The 17573-nt window shown below is 45.5% G+C and overlaps 1 long non-coding RNA gene across 5 annotated transcripts in view; it reads right to left on the bottom strand.

Moving 5' to 3' along the window:
• The window catches only part of LOC116276563 (uncharacterized), a 370958-nt gene extending 359688 nt beyond the window's left edge, over nt 1-11270 (bottom strand). For 4 of the 5 annotated variants that reach the window (XR_012066339.1, XR_012066342.1, XR_012066343.1 and 1 more), the window contains exon 1: nt 11194-11246. This is a non-coding gene — a long non-coding RNA (uncharacterized lncRNA). Of the gene's footprint in view, nt 1-11193 lie in introns of all 5 variants that reach the window. The other variant, XR_012066340.1, reaches the window with a different exon arrangement.
• Between the last annotated feature and the right edge of the window lie 6303 nt (nt 11271-17573).

The raw sequence follows: 17573 nt of genomic DNA, 5'->3' as shown, positions 1-17573 counted from the left end.
CTGTCACAACAACTCAGCTCTGCCATCTAAGTGTAGAAGCAGCCATGGACAATACGTAAAGCAATGGGTGTGACGTATTCTAATGACACTGAAATTTGAATTTCATATGAATTTCCTGTGTCACAAAGTATTTCCCCTTTTGCCTTTTTTTTTTAAGCTTTACAAAAACAGATGGTCTGAACTGGGCTCATGGGACCTCGTTTGCCAGCCTCTTCACTAAATCATCTAAATTGTCATTTCTGTTTTAGGTTAAAATATGTATTTCTATTTTCAAACCCCCCTCTTACTACATAGTGTCTTAAAAGATACACGGATAGATAGGTAGAAAATTGATGACCACTAGGTCAATAAATAGAAATTTTTTTTAAGCAAAAGAAATGGTTGCTGTCCATTTAGGATATCAGAATAGAAGCCCCTTGAGGGCTGTGCTTGGCACAATACACAGTTACTAAGTTTTTCCCAGATAAATGAACAAATAAGTCAAAGAAAGGAGACCTGAGTTCCCATCCTAAAAATACTAGCAACATTCCTTTCTCCGAGCTCTAAGTGTTCCAGAAGAAAGGTAGAGGGGAGGTGTAAAAACTGAAGGCTTAAGTAAGGTTAAGGAAATAAAAATAAATCACAGGCAGTTTCTCGGTTAGAGGTACACTGCAACATCAGAGCTGAAACTCAGCAACAGACCAAGATGAAAGTTTGGAAAAATTATCACAAAAGGAAGGATATGTTTAGATTGGCCTCACTAAAAGGAGTGGTCCATGCTGGGTGAGAGAAAGAGAGCTAAATCAAGAGAAATAAGATGCCAGATGATATTAGCTAGGTATTTAGGCCCAACTATGGTAGCTTAAACACTTTTTCACTTTCTCTCTTATAAAAGAATCCCTGAAGTGCACAATCAGGGAAATACGACAATTCCAACCAAATTTTCAGGGAGGTAGACGCAGGCTCCTTCTATCTTCGTCCTCCATCTCCAAGTTACCTCACAGTTTAAAGGAGCTGCTGGAGCTCCAGCCATTACATAAATATTCCAGATTGCAGATGCAGAAATGGGGCGAGGGGGACCAGGGGAAGGGTACACTTATCAACTGAGTCAACTCTCTCAGTCAGTCTTCCCAAGGCATCACAAACATTTCCACTTACCCATCAAGGGTCAAAACTTAATCATATGAACATATTTAGCTGCAAGGGAAGCACCGAAACATAGCTTTTTGATTCGTGCATTGCTATTTACATAAAATTGGTGGTCTATTTCTAAGGAAACAGAAGAGAAAGGATATTGCAAGGCAACTAGCCCTATCTTTCTTAGCAGTTTATGAATTCACTAATAAATAAACATTTATATGATTACCAATCTTACCAAACAAGGTTATAGCAGAGAACAATGCAAGTCTCTGTTCTCAAGGAGCTTAAAGAAAGAGAGGCATTAAACAGAATCATGGAAAATGAATTTTTCTAAAGTACAGGTTGCTAAGGGAGCATATAAACTGGGTGACCTAACCCAGGGGTTGACAAACCATCTTCAAAGGGTCAGGTAGTAAATGTTTCAGCTTTCTGTGCCACATGGTCTCTACTTCAACTCCTGAACTCTGCCATTACAGAAAGCACAAAAACAGCCATAGGAGACATGTAAATGGGTGGACAGAGTTGTGCACCAATAAAACTTTATTTACAAAAGCACACAGTGGGCCAAATGTGCCCCATGGGGACCCCTGATCTAGGTCCGTGTGAGAGGTCAGATCGTGCTAAAGGGGTGCTTCATTAAGAGACATGCAAGGTGATCAGAAGTTCATTATGAAGAAAGCAGCAGGACTGACCTAGGGTCGTTCCAGGGAAGGGGTCCAGCATTTCAAAGACTGAGTTGCAAGAGAGAGTGAAGTATTCACGGTATTTAAAGGAATCCAAACAGGATGGAGGAAAACAAGGAAGAAAGTTATAAAAGTTGAAAAGGCAGGAGGCTGAAATCCGGGCTTCCGAGAGGATCTGTGCTCTACTGTAAGGACGGTATCGAGGGACCGAGGGCTTTCAGTGAGAAGTGACATGATTACATCTGCGTATTTGAAGTTAACTCCGGCTGTGGGTTAGAGCAACGATACCGGAGGAGTCAAAGATAGAGGTGAGACAGCATCCGAGCAGATAAAGCTAGAAATAAAATCCAACATCATTAAGGGTTGGTGAACTGAACTCACAACACTTCTGGCACCAAATGTGTGAGTTTTTCCCTCACAGCAACCAATTCTCCAACGTGGGGTCCTACAATTCATTTCAATTCAGAACCTGTGTCAATACTCCCCAGGCTTAAGAGTTCAGTCCCCTGAGACGGCCCTCACTTCAGTCACAAGTACTGGGTCCCGGAGGTACCACACATATGTCTGACTCGGCTGCCAACTGGGAGCTCCCACAACCCGTCTCCCCCATGTTTGGTAGTTTCCTAAAATGGCTCAGAGAACTAGGGAAAACAGCAAACTTAGGTTTACTGGTTTACTATGAAGACAACTCAGGAACAGCCAAATGGAAGAGGAGCACAGGGCAAGGTTTGGGGTGGGGTTGGGGTCCAGGGAGCCCCCATGTCCTCTCCAGGCACACCACCCTGGGTCCCAGCACCTCCATCTGGTTCACCAACCTGGAAGTTCTCCAAGCCTTGTTCTTTGGGGAATTTTATGGAGGTGAATTACAAAGACATGCTTGGAGTTCAAGGTTTTAGGGGACAAGAGCCACCCATTCTCCCTGCTCAGCCCTGCAGTAAACCTTTCTCTGGTCAAAAAAAGGGCATGCTTGATTTAACCACTGGCCATTGGTGACTAGCTCCGTCTCCAGCCTCCCTCCCCTCCCCAGAGGTCGAGAGGTGGGGAGCTGTATGCTCCAATCCTCTAATTATGTCTTGGTCTTTCTGGCGAGCAACCTTCGTTCTGAAGGTCTACTTATCTCATTAGATACAAATGAGACAATCACCACTCCAGAGATTCCAAGGGTTTTAGGAGTTGTGCGCCAAGAACCAGAGAAACAGAACACATATTTATTTCCTATTATATCACAGTTGGCAAATAAGTGGACACCTGAGGATATCTCATAAACTTCTGATGGGAGGGGAAAACTGGTCCAACCACTTCTGAAAACTGGGAGTTTCTATTAAAGCTGCATCCCCTTCTACCTTCAGAGCCTAAGCCTCTACTCCTAGGTAGGTGCCCAAGAAAAATGCAAAAATACACATATGCAAACATCCATAGTCAACCTATTTGAAACAGCCAAAAATTGGAAATAATCTAGACACCCAGCCAAGAAGGATGGATAAATAGTGTTACCCTTATACAATACTATAAAATGCAACATTGACAGGGACCAGTCTACAACTATGCGTGGTAACGTAGGCGACTTTCACAAACATGAGATGTGCTGAAAGAAGCCAGACACAGGAGGGGACAGTCAATTCAACCATGATGTGACCTATGCATACCTAAAAATCACTGCCCTACGCAAAACTGCTCAGTAAAAACCACAGGGCTTATGGGGAAATGGGGTGAGAGAGACAACACTAAGAAGAACAGGAAACTAGTAAAAATGGTAGAACAGTTTTACAAACATTAAGTGTTTTTCTTTCATTCATAAATACTACAATAAATACGGCACTTTGGAAGAATCCTGAAGTTTGCCCATGGAAGTGGCATCAGAGGGTCTGCGGCCTGTGGGTTCTTGTGGAGTGATGGAAGGGGATTGTCTGAAACAGGAAACTCGTAACACCAGGTGTGGATGAATGTGGCTCATTACAGACAGTCAACAGAGGAGGGAGCAAATGCTTGGGGTGAGTGTATTTTGTGTATTCTTCTGCTGGGGGCAGTTTTCCACCTTTATTTGGTGCTTCACCCAACAAAATCACACGTAAGTCAATGCAAAACATTGACGCACAAGCTGTTCTCTCCTATGTTAATCACGCCGCAACAAATGTGCAAGTTCAAAACAAGCGTTATAGCAGAAGCGACTGTACCTGTTGGATGATTCCACTTCGTATAAACTTTAGAACCAAGTAAAGCCCTATCTGTGTGTGAGTCAGGAGAATGGTTACCCTTGGATGGAGTAAGGCCACGACCGAGAAGGGCAATGAGGAGGCTCCGAGGGAGCTGGGGATGTTCTGTTTCTGGGTGTCAGTTTCATTTTATGAAAACGTTACCGAGCTGTGATCGTCACCATACTTGCACTTTGCTATGTGTATGTCAAACTACAGTAAGACATTTACTATGGATGGATGGATGGATGGATAAATCAATAAAAGAGAATCTAAACAAAGCAGCAAGAAAAGAAGACTAAGTGAGAAACTGTCCTCATCTTCTCATGGAAGATAATAGTGGCCCGGACCAGGGTGTAAGCAGAGTGGATGGAAATGCTGCCTAGAATGTAGATGCCATGACGTGACTGATGGAGGAAAACTGAGAGGTTAATAAGAGTCCAGGGTAACCCCCAAGTTTCTCTCCAGGATGAGGGACCAGACCAACCTCGAGAAGGGAAGCACCCATTTTAGACAAATCTCTTAGTGCTTCATACCCGTCCGATTTCCCTGCAACTTTGGACAGAACTGATCAACTTGGGAGCAAGCTCACTACATCACTACCGAACACGCCGATACTTCTTTCATCGGGTCCCCGGAAATCTGCCGCCTTTTTTGAAACAGAATAGTGATAAATTCATGCTATTTTTATGGACATAACTTCATGATTTCACTGAGCAAGGTCCACAGTGAGAGAAGCAGGGTTTAATGGGATCTTGGCATCTTTTGCTAGAAGAGAGAGAATGTTCGTAAGTGTGCCAAACTTCCAGGCAAGGTGACATCCATTTGTACTCCTCTCTCCACCTTTAGAAAGTCATCACCCTGCCTGCCCCGTCCCCATATGGTAACTGGTCTGGATGGTAAAGTCTTAAAGTTGGAGACTTATAAAGGAGGACAGGAAATCAAAACCACCTCTGTTTAACGGTTTGTGATGATGATACTGCTCCACGGTTTCGAGTTTAGAAAGGTTTTTTTCTTTTTAATTAGTTTTTAACAGCATCTGCTCTTATTTTCTATACTGAGAAAAACTCTGCAAAGATTCAAGCTCATCCTCTCACTTAATCATCTTCTTGATGGGAGGAATAAATGACTTTGGAGTCAACGTGCCCGGAGCACCCAAACTCTTTCTCAGCTGGTGCACTTTTGAGTCTGAGTAACTAAAACTCGCAAACTCCCTGGGGGCCCGGGATTTATCTTTCGTTATCTCCTGTAAAGGGCTGAACAGACTGCGGGTATTCAACAAGTAATAAATAACGCTGTATTATATATCAATACCAAGTGCAGTCTGGTTGGGAAAAGCCGATTCTGATAAAATCAAGGCCCACGTATCACCCAAGCCTTGGATTTCATCCAAATGTGACCTTGTGGGAAGACTTTTTGAAAACTGAGAGGAGGGATGTGCGTGTTGCCTTGAATTTCCTGTCCATATTCATGCCCCTTAGAACTGGAAGAGAAAGGTTTTCTGTAACAGCAGAAGGATCTTTTTTCTTTCTACATATTGCTGATGATTCCCTAGGTCTGACAGCTAATTGGTCTTCAATTAACAGCTATTGAATACATAATAATAGCTAATATGTATGAAGTATTTATTCTGCGTCAGACACCATGATAAGGCTTTACAGGGAGTGTCTCATTCAACCACCACGTCAATACCAGGGGGTAGGTTCTATTACTAGCCCCATTTTACAGATGGGAAAACAGAGGTTCAGGGTTAAGTCACCTGCTCAAGGTCACTCAGCTAGTGAATGGTACAGCAGGATTGTAACTCCAGCTCAGAACCACTCCATTGTACTATCTCTGTAAATCAAATGTCTCATCAATTGAATATACCAATTTTTGTGCCTGAGTTTAGCAAAAAAAAAAAAAATTCCTGAAACTCAAGAGTTTAAAAAAAAAATCTAGCCAAATGATTCTAATGAGTGCTTGAGCCTCAGAGGAAGTGGTAGATATTCATGTATCTCAGTTGCTTTGCCCTGAACATAACCACCTCCTTAATGTCTCAGAAACTTGGAATTGGGCGTTAAACTTCAAAGATTAGTTAGTTCAGTATCTTACCCAACAGCAGACTCCCTCCCATGGAAAGGTGCCGCCTCTGCTTACATGCCTCCAGGGACGGGAGGCTCACTACCTCAAGGACCTTAAAGCACTGCCCAAGGGGCAGGCTGCCCTTTCCCCACCTTTTACACCTAAACAAGAAACTGAACCCTCCAGAGCCTAATGCTAAGGGAAATAAGTCAGAGAGAGAAAGACAAATACCACGTGGTATCACTTACATGCGGAATCTAACAAAGCCAAACTCACAAAAATAGAGTTGAGTCGTCTTTGCCAGCAGCTGGTGGGTGAGGGAAAAGGGGAGATGTTGGTCCAATGGTTCAAACTCCCAGCGATACGATGAGTAAGTCCTGAGGACCCAATGGACAACATTGTGACCAGAGCTGACAGTACTGTCTTACACTCTCGAAGGTTGTTAAGAGACTAGACCTTAAGTGTTATGACCAGACACCAAAAAGAGGTAACCAGCTGAGGGGATGGAGGTGCTCACTGACCTTAGTGTGGCAATCATTCCGCAACATTTACGTGCCTCAAATCATCACCTTGTACAGCTTAAACTAATGCATGTTCTAATGTCAATAATATCTCAGTAAAGCTGGGAATCAATAATAAAGTAAAACAAAATAAATCGACACACAGCACATAGATTAACATATACAAACCATCAGACAGCCACGCAGACATTTGTACAGACACACGCACGGAACCACACACGCAGAGAAACACACAAAGACACACAGGAAGCAACAGCAATCCCACAGCTATGGCTCTGTTCCCTTGCACGCAGCCAGCCTCCAACCCTCCGCACCCCAGAGCCTCCCCCTCGCCCGACAACCCCCAAGTTTGGAAAGTTGGGCCGGGGAGGCGGTTTGATTGGCCGAGACCCCTTCGGTGGTTTTATTTTTCCGAGTGCGGTTTTGAAGAGACATGGGAAGTAACGAGAGGAAATAATTTTGTTCACTGTTGAACAACCAGAGGACACCGTGGCAATGTGTCTAACAGATGTGTGTGTGGGGAGAGGGTTTCTAGGCATGATGGTGTGCTCCGTTCTCTCTCCAAAGATGGGGAATTCAAATTGGCTTCTTTTTTTTTTTTTTAAGGGAAGGAAGCAGGAGGAGAGCTTGAGCCCACTCCAGGGGTGCCTTAAGTTGGACAGCCCCGAAGCACTGCTTGCAGCCTGGTTTCTCCAGAGAAGAATCACTGGATGCAGGCTGATGTTAATTCCTCGATTTATATAATATCACAGAGCCGGGTTTTCTCTCCCCTTGACCCCCAAAGAACACAAAAACTTTGGACAAAATGAAAATCACTTTATGGTGTCATCCAGATGAAAGCGGAATTCTGGCTGCCTTTGGCTCAAGAATGTGCTATCAGACCTGTCCGGGCTTCCTATAAAATCCAGCCTTGGTGTCCCTTCCGTGACAGCACCCCCTGCCCTCGCTGCCTGCTAAATGTCCTCCCCTTCCAATGCAGTCTTCCAGCTCTGATGTTTTAGGTCAAGGATGCTTTATCTTATCTCTGGTCTTTCAGCTCAGACCTCACTAAAGAGGCTTCTGCCAGGAGCCAAGGTCATGCTCTTTCTCCCTGGAGAAGCCAACAGCTTCCTTTAGTCCACAGGCGTCAGCTTAACCGAAGTTCACAACTGGCTGCGTGTGAGCTGCATCCAGCCCCTAGACCTGTTTTATTTGGCTCGCAGAATGTTGGCTCAGACAGATATTTTTTAAAAATTGAACCATTTGCCAACATTGAAAAATCAGATGGTTTCACAGAAGAATTCTAGTATTGCAGCTTTTCTTGAAAACTTGAAAGTTCTGGCAACACTCGGCCTGCACTCCTACAAGGTTATCTTGGCTGGAGCTAGAGTGACGGGTGGTCCCTTGAGACAGGATGCTGCATTTTGCCACAGTCCCCACCACTCCCTATTGTCTCCTTACACTGTGTCTCAGTGACCCTCGCTCTTTATCACTGATCTCTGACTGTTGTTTTACTTACAGAAGAATTAAAGGGATGGTAACATAGGTCCTGTACACACTTCTCTTTCAAAAGTAGAGAAATGAAGGATAGTGATGGTGTAATAACAAAATAAAAGCTTAACACTTACTTGGGATAGTCTAAGCTCATATGACAATGCATTTAATCCTCACAACAATTCTCTAAGAATTGGTAAATGGATGTTATTTTGTTGGTACTGGTGATATTGCTGTTGTTAATTACCATTTTAGACAATGAGAAACCAAGAGAAATTAAGGTAATCAAGGCAGGCCATGTTTTTCAGGGAATATGGTGTCTATTTCTTCGTGGAAAATGAAACCTACCCTATATACCATTTTAAACCTCTCACATTTGTCCTTTCAGATCCATCCTTGCCCATCCTACTCTCTGCCCCTGGAGATGGATCCCTATGGATCTGTATGGGTTCTTTCTTTGGCTTCAAGTTGGACTTGGCCAACAGGAGAAATAGGGAGGAAATACGGGTATGAATGAGTCTGGGGTATGCATTCCCCAGCTCCCTCCCCGCAGGGTCCAAGAGTCATTGCAGGTTGGCTGAGTCCCTCTACCCAAGGTCAGGGCTCCAGTCCAGGTCCTCTCCATAGGATTGCCCTCTTCAGTAACTTCTCTTTCCGCCCAGGGGAGGTGAGTGCTCCCATGTGCTACTAGTCTCAGGGTACATCACTACTCCTCTTGGTTTATCTTCTACCTCATGAGTTCCCCTTCATCCTTCCCAGGCGTCTGTAAACAGTCCCTTGAGTAACCTCCCATCCGATGATCCAGTCAGAGAGTGCCACCTGTTTCCTGCCAGGATCCCATCTGATACATCTTTGATCAGCTCCATTCAATTGTTTTGCTTTGTTTTAATTTTTTCACTTTAATTTTTAATTTTTTTTTCCCTTAATGGAGGCACTGGGGATTGAACTCAGGACTCCATGCATGCCAACCATGAGCTCTACCACGGAGCTGTACTTACTCCCTACTCCCCAGTTTCATTCATCTGTGCTCCCTGCCCAGCCCTAGGACATATTTGAGTTTGACATCCCTACACTAGACTTATATTTTATAGAGCACCCAGAAGGGGCCCAGTAAGCTTATCTGTGGCTCTCAGGAAACTATTTTTTGTCTACCACCAGAATTGGTAAGACCATCTTTGACTCAAAAAAAGAGCAATGTCTAGAATCATATCCTTGGGTTGAGAGGTCACATGGGGTAAAGAAAAGAACACTGGAATCGGAGGGAGGAGCCCTGGGTTTTAGGCAGAATGCTCCCTTTCAGAAACACGGTCGCCCTGTAGACGCGGGGAGAAGGTGTGGCGGCCAGCTGGGACTACCCCAGACGCAGTCATGCAGTGCGGCCACAAGGTCTTTCCAAGCCCTGCACCAGGAGGAAAGTATCTTGCCCAGATTACTATCTTTCTACTCTGTTTCCCTGTTCAATACCCATTCCCGCCTCCCCTTAAGTACCCGAAATTTCCAGTTGTGCCTCTCTGGCATGAATGTTTGTTTTTCGACAAAACTTCATTTAAACACTGTCTATGTGGGAAAGGAATGAACGCCTCTTTTAACAGAAAAAGCCATCAATGTTGTTAATAAACAAAGCATGTTATTTGGCATCACTGGACCCTACAAGTCCCACCAGGTCACTTGGCATTTCTATAGAAATATGTTTCTGGGTAATCCCAGCGCCCCTGGCCAGGCCTCACTCACCAGCCTCTGAGATTAACGTTAACAATAATCCCATCATCAAGCAGCGGATGAGATCAGGACTGTGTAAAGGAGCCCTTGGAAACGGAATCCTTCCTCGGCCAGAAGCAGAAAGAACGGGACCATGACTTCTCTCACTCTTTAGTGGATGTTTGCTAAAGGCCCTCTCGTCGCCAAGCCCAGACCCGGGTCCGGGCGCTGCAGAGAGCAAGGGAGAGAGAGTCTGCTGGTTCTCTGGGGGCCCACGTTCTGGATGGCGCCCACACCCCCAAGACCCTGCCTTGATGAAATTTCCAAAGTGCAGGGGATCCCAGACAGAGTGACCTCACACAGTGATCTGTCCCCCAGCCTCGGCGCGGGGGCTAGGCAGACATGGGAGAAGAGGTGCTAGCAGCAGCGGGAACAGCACGTACAAATGCAGAGGTGGGAGCAAGCAAGTGCGCCCAGACGTCTGCAAGAGGTTCCATATTGCTGACGGGCAGGTGTTCTCAAGGTCAGGTCCGTTCGTCCACCCACATTAGAACACCAGCTCGCTGAGGGTAAGGATCCTCTTGCTGTGTTCATGACTACAATGGCTGGCACACTCTAGCTGCTCAATACATGTTTGTTAAATGAATGTATCCGCACATCTACTGAGAACTTTCTAGGCGATACATTCTAGTAGGGAATTCACACTGGACAGAACACAGGTCCAGCTCTCCAGGTGTTCACAGGCTGGGGGAGAGGGTTACAGGTAAGGAAATGGATAATTATGACACAATGTGATAAATACTGAAATATGGGAGCTGCTGGGATGGACATTGGGTGAATGAAGTAAGAACCCTGCAGGTAGTGACATCTCAGCAGAATTAACCAGGGATGGGGCGACAGGGATGGACACTCAAGGCAGTGGGAACAGCCCATGCAAAGGCCTGAAGGCGAGAAAAAGCAGGGTAGGATGGACTGTTGGAGACAGACGGCCACCGGAGTACACATGTCACAGAGAACGGTCATCCAGCCAAGGCACAGAAGATAGATTGATCGATGGACAGATGGACCAAGACTGACAATAAAAGTTCAATCACTATTAAGAGGTCAACTCCAATAACCAAATCAAGAGCCGTCAACCTGGCCCCCAGGTGTTCTTGCTTGATAAGGACACATCACCTTTATTAATTACCAGCCACTGGGCTCAGGCACTTACTTTTCAGCCCTAAGATGTGGGTCCCACTTTTATCCCCATCGTACAGGTGAGCCAACTAAAGTGCCTCCCAAACAGGAAGGTTCAGAGGACCCAGCCACACAGACGACTGAGATTTGAACCCAGGACCATGAGAGCAATGGAGGCATCTTGTGGCCAGAGAGGGCAGGCAAAGAAAGATGAAGCGGGGTGAACTGAGGAGGGCGACAAGGAAAGTGGGTCCCTTTACCCACCTGCAGGTCTTCCTGGCTCATCAGATGCAAACGAAGCCCGGGATGGAACCAGCACAGGTAATTAAGATGGAATGAAGGTGGGGATGGGGGAACAATGAGGCGCATTCTCCACCACCTGGGGCATGGTGGTTGCCATGGAGCCCAGTCAAGGTGATGCGGCCAGAGATCAAAGGCCTCCCCGTGATTTTCTCCTCTGTTGGAGTTTTAGGATCAACTGTTGTTAAGTCCTGAAGAACGAGAGAACACAGCTAGTTGTCCCAGCTGGAGGACAGTTTCTCAGACCTGCTTCTGAAGCTGGGACCTGAGATGTGGCCGAGTGGGGACTATTTGTGTCCTTCAGTGATTCTTTTCTGTTACCTTTAATTTTCCTTCCACCCAGCTTGTTGTCAAAAACTCCAGTGACAGCTACGAAACAGATATGCATTAAAAGGAAAATTCTCTTCCACCCAATGGAAGCCTCTGATAATTTACTCTTTCTAAAAAGAGACCCAAGATATTGAAAGCTTCGCTTGTTCCCGGGACATCTGGGTCTATCTTTGGACAAGGGGAGGAAGGAATCTTCACTGTATATCCTTTGATACGTTTGGATTTATTTTTAAACTTAAAAATATCAATAAAGTAAAATAATAAATAGAATTTTTAAACTAAAATAAGACACAAAATTAACCACCTCTTAAATAGGTGACTATGTCTTTTACAGAATGCTCTTCTCTTTGTATATAGAAACAGAGATACACAGCGTACACAGTTGTCCAACAGTGAAAATCTATCTCATCCTTGTTAAAGGTTTGGTGAAACTCCGTAAGAGCATGATCTATTTAATCCATTTCCTTTTCTATAAAAGTGAGAAGACTGAAACGCTGCTGTTCCAGTTTCATGTTTCCACCAGGGTCATTCCAAACGGAAAAGGACCAAAGTAGCTCCCCCAGGATTTCAACCCAGGTCAACTCAAAGCCTGAACATTTGGACAACTGAGTCAGGCAGGCTTACAACCTGGTGCACCGACGCAGGAGCTCCATAATCAGACCCCTTGGGCTCAAACCCAGGCTCAACCCTTTACCGTCATGGGGTCTCAGGCTAAATCTCAATGTTCCTATCTTTGAAAAAGGCATTGGAGTGCCTAATTCATAGAGCATTCCTTGAGAAGTACATAGAGAACATCCACACACAGGACCTCGGCGGTTGCCTGGAGGAGAGAATTTAAGTGCCGGGAAAATGATCAGCATCCGTGTCGTGATCATTTTCACGTTACTTCCTTTAGGATGACCATGAGCCCCCGCTTCTCCAGCCACTCACTCAACACATGTCAACTCAGTGCCTAGGGCGTGTCCAGCCGGGGTCCACCCTGCCCAGGGAGAAAGGCGCACATCAAAGGGAAAACTTCAGCCAGCTCTGGCTCCAGAGCCCAGGATTTCAAGTTACACCTCTGATCTGGGGCTGCCCTAAATCGGCAGGGCCCTTCCAAAGAGAAAAGAGGAAAAAAATAACAGTAATAATAAACTCACCTAGAGTTCAAAGCCAGAACACAGTACTTGTTTCCAGATTCTACGCTCAAGAGGTTTCCGTGCATCATCTCATTTCATTGTCAAAATAAGCCAAAAGGTATGAAGTGTTAAGATCTACAGGATACCGATGAGCCATCAGAGGCTCAGAGAGGTCAAGGGGCTTGCCTGAGGTCACACAGCTAGTAAATAGCCAGACCAGGAGTCAGACCATAAAGAGCATACTCCAGGGCACTCTGCCGCCCACAAGTCAAAGAGCAAAGACCCCTCACCCCTGGGGAGGATCTGGACTTCCCTTCTCTAACTCCCGGCAAAGGCCACCGCAAAAAGCACGTGCGGGAACAACAGAAGACCAGAAAGTCCAGTGGTTAGCTTCCGCCTGGGTGTGCTCTGGGGCAGCGCACACAGGCGGCAGGACGAGGGGACAAAGAAACCCGAATCACTCAGCACGCGGCCTGGGACACAATGGATGACATTGTAGGTGGAGGCAGCTGAACCTGAGTGTGCCGGGGTGCTGGCTACATCTCTCTCATCGGATCTGAAAGCCGCATTCCTACAGTTTCCCCAGGTTGCAGCGAATTCCTCCGGCTTACGAAGCAGGTACGACCCATCTTTTTGATATAAAAACAAGAGGCTGCGTGCCTGGGCCAGGCTGAGACCTAACAGAAAATAAAAAAGTCAGCAACACAAAGGCTATCACCTCAAACCCACATCTGGAAAGCATTTTCTATCGATAGAAAAATGAATGTGTGGATAATGCATATGGGTATTTATGAATCTGGTGTATTAATCACAGAGGTCACAGCGAGAAAGAACCATTCTTACCCCAAAGCCAGCCCCCTGGATGCACTTTCGGATGACTCTGGGGCTGACCTAACCGAGGCCAGTGCTTCAAACACACACCCTCTTCTCCACCAATCATGACTCCAAAACCCAACCAGGCTGAATACTGACTCGTTCTCTCTGCTGTCTTGGAGCAAGTCCATTCGAAAATAGAATACGCTTGTGAGATCTGCTGATTCTGGTCCCTTCTAATGAGAGCTCTTACTTGACCGAAAGCCAGATTTCTTGGAAAACTGTGTTTTGGAAGAGAGCTGGTTGGTTTGCATGGCTTCATTAAGACAGGCAGTAACACAAGGAGTGGGTGGTAGGAGAGAGGGGTTTGGGCTATGAAGCTGCAAGTAAAACAAAATCATTGTTGAGTCTTTTCCTAGACGTTCCTCGGATCTAGGATAAAGGGTGACGGTAGCAAACTGATGGGCTCTTGCAGCCCATCACTCTGTTTAAATAATATTATGCTCCATTTGCTGGACAGCTGGAGCATCAAGTGAAAAATGATGAGATGTCTGAGATAGTCTTTAACTACTGGGTGATGTAGGAGAAATTCAGTTAGGTGGACGCGCAGTGTCTTTCGGAACAGCTTTAAGTATTGAAATTCAGTGGAGCTAACTGGCATGTGCATGTCTCAAGTAGCAGACTCTGGAGCTGGGAGCAAGAGAGTTAACAGGATCATTGTGAGGATGCCTGAAATTTACTTTGGGAGGGTGGTAGGGGCAAGGAGATACAGACCTTCAAAAAATGTACAGTCATTCTTCAGACTGAAATGAGCCAATGCTCATTGAAAGGCTAGGTAACCTACCACAGATGTTAAGACACCATGAACAAAAACAAACTCATGGTCACACAGACAGAAAGGGATTTTTCCATCAAGCTGCTTCTCACATGAGTAACTTTATTTGGTTTGTTCTTGGGCAAAGAGCAGCAAGGAGCTATTTAAGAAAGGTTGGTTATTGTATCAGTTAGGATGGACCAGGTTGTGCTACAGTAACAAAGAATCCCCAAGTATCTGTGGATTACATCAATAAAGGTTTATTTCTTGCTTTATCTATGCTTTCTTTTGAAATTAGCTGGGAAATCTGTTTGGCATCATCCACTTTTGGGGACCCAGGCTGAGACAGGAAGTAAGAAGTCAGAAGCCACTATCAAAAACATTACGGGTCAGCAGTGACCCATCACAGACATCACATCACGTGCTTTTTAATGGCCAATGCAAGTCCTATGGCCGCTTTACAGGACTGAGAAAGCATCCTACCATTTGCTCAAGAAGAAGCAGCATGAAAAATACTTGGTGGGCAACACTATTTTTTAAAAAACAACGATAACAAATGATTTTTTCAAGAAGATGACCTGGTAAGACCCTAAGAATCATGCCTAGCATTTACAGACCATTTTACAGTTTATGAAGCACTTTTACCAATACCACATTTTACACCTCAAAGCACTTTTTCAACGTGGCAATTTTGTTTGTTTGTTTAAAGGAACAAAACCTCACTAAAGCCAGCTCAATTAAAATATGTATCATTTATTCATTCAAGAAATATATTTCAAGCACCTACTAGGTGCCAGTAATCATTCCAGGTGCAAGGGATAAAGACACATGAAGTCCTGTCGTCTTGGAGGTTACGATTTAGTAAGAAAGACATATGATAAGCCAATAAATAAATAAAAAACAGAGTATCATTGTGATGGACAGACTCTAAGTTACCCCATCCACGATTCCTGCCTCCCGAAGTTCACAGTTCTGTATAATTCCCTCCCCTCCAGTGTGAGAGGGACTCACGACTTGTTTCTAACTCATAAGAGACAGCAGCAGTGGTGGAATGTTATTTCTGCAAACTTACAGCAGATCGTCTTGCTAGCTGACTCACTCTGAAGTGAGCCTGCTGACCTGATGAAGCAGGCAGCTGCGCAAGTCAACTGCAGGCAGCCTCCAGGAGCCAAGAGTGACTTCCAGCTGACACTGAGTGAGAAGCGGGGGCCCTCACTCTTATGACTACAAGGAAATGTCTTACTCCAATAACCTTAGAGAGCCTGGAGGCAGATCCTTACCCAGTCGAGCCCTCAGATGAGAATGCAGTCCAGCCAACACTTGAATGGCCTTAAGACCTTCACCAGAAGACTTAGACTCCTGACTCCAAGAAACTGAGATAATAAATGTGTGTTGTTTTAAGCCACTATGTTAGTGGTCTTCTTTTTTTTTTTACACAGCAATAGAAAATTAGCACAATCACTACAGATAGTAACAAATGCTATGAAGAAGAACTAAAGGTAAAGGAATAGAGTGTGGGTGGAGAGTGCTTTTGTGGAGTGGTCCAGAGATGGCCTCTCTGATTAGGTGACATCTGAGCACAGGTCATTAAGAAGCTATGTGGAAAATCTGAGGGAACAGTGTTAGAAGGAAAGAGAATGGCAAACACATGGTTTCATTAAGGAAGAGAAGAGCTGGTGTACTTGATGAACAGCAAGGAGGCAAAAGTGGCTGGAGCCAGCAGTCAAGGGAAGGGTGGCAGGAGCCAATGAGTCAGTGGTAGGATTATCCAGGGCTTTGTGGTTCACAGTAAAGACTCTGGATTTTATACTGAGTGTATTGGGAGGCAATTAGGAGGAAACAATAAGGTTCATGTTTTTAAAGAGACTTCTCTGGCCACTATGGTGAGAAAAGACTGAAAAGGAGGAAAGACGGGAGGCGAGGAGACCAGACAGGAGGCTGTGGTCATCGCCTCTGTGAAGCACTGGTGGCCTGGACTAGAGTGCAGCAGAGATGAAGAGAAGCCGTTTGAGTCAAGGTTTTCTAAAAGATTCCATGCCGAATGAGGTCTAAAGAGGGCAGTTTTCTAGGGCATCTCATGGAAACCATGAGTAGGATATTTAGTGGGGCCTTGGGGAATACTGGGGACATCGGTGTCCGCTTTTTGGCCTCATTAAATACAGCTGCTATGAACGTGTGTACAAGTCTTCCTTCTCACACACGCCTTCATCTCTCCTGGGCAAAAACCTAGGAGCAGAGTGGCTAGGTTTACATAAGGTAGGTGCGTGTTTAACTCTTTAAGAAACTCCCACCCTGTTTTTCAAAGTGGTTGCGCCATTTTACATCCACCCTGCCCTGCCAGCAGCGTATGACAGTTTCAGTTCCTCCACATCCTCACTAACACTTGGCATGGTTAGTATTTTTCACTCACTCGTATTTAAGGACTCAAAATATAACTGATGGAATAGGGGGCTGGGGAAGAGAAAAGCATTTCTTCTGCCATCACAGAGGCCCAAAGCCACAGACCACGAGGGCTAAGAGCCATTGAATTTAAGGAATTTCAGGTACCTAACCTGGTGTATCAGGACAATGCTAGCTGCTGTAACAAATAAAGGGGAAATGCTGGTGGCTTAACGCAATGGGATGTGTCTTCTTCTGTTCACATACAGGTCCCAGGGTGGGCATTTCTCCACAGGTTGCTTCAGAAACCCAAGCACATTGCATCCTGTGTGTCTACCACCCCTCAGTCCCCTGCAGCCCTCCACTGCACAGAGGAAGAGAGTGAAGTCATTCCACTGCTTTCTAAAGTCTCTGGTCCAGGAAGGACACACAGGTGCTCCTACCGCATGGGTCAGAGCCCATTTCCGGGCCCTCCCTGGTTGCAGAGGGGCAGGAACAATCAGCCCTTCTAGTCACCTCCAAGTGACAACTCCTTTCTACGAAAATGACAGGAGGTCACAGATTTTTGTGAGACACCTGACCATCTCTGCCAGACCCACACCTGCCACATCCCAGCCCCAGAAGGACTGAGGAGCAACCGTTCTTCTGGACTCCAGGAGCCAAGCTCACCCAGAATCAGCCAGACACTGCACATTGCAGGCATAGCTTTCCCATGACTACATTCGCAGGTCTGCCCAGCCACTTCCTGCTGGCTCCCCCAAGACTTCTCAGTTCTCCCAAACAATTGTAGGGGCTCAACCACAACAATTTTACAACTCTTGACACAACCAGCTCTTGCGGCCAAAACATCGTGTTAGCGTTTTCTGTTCACAGGAAAGTGGGTGGGTTTA

The sequence above is a fragment of the Vicugna pacos genome, chromosome 32 (genome assembly GCF_048564905.1).
Source record: "Vicugna pacos chromosome 32, VicPac4, whole genome shotgun sequence".
In the NCBI taxonomy this organism is placed as follows: domain Eukaryota; kingdom Metazoa; phylum Chordata; class Mammalia; order Artiodactyla; family Camelidae; genus Vicugna; species Vicugna pacos.
Note: the sequence above shows the minus strand (reverse complement) of the source record. Positions and strands in the feature narration are given on the sequence as shown.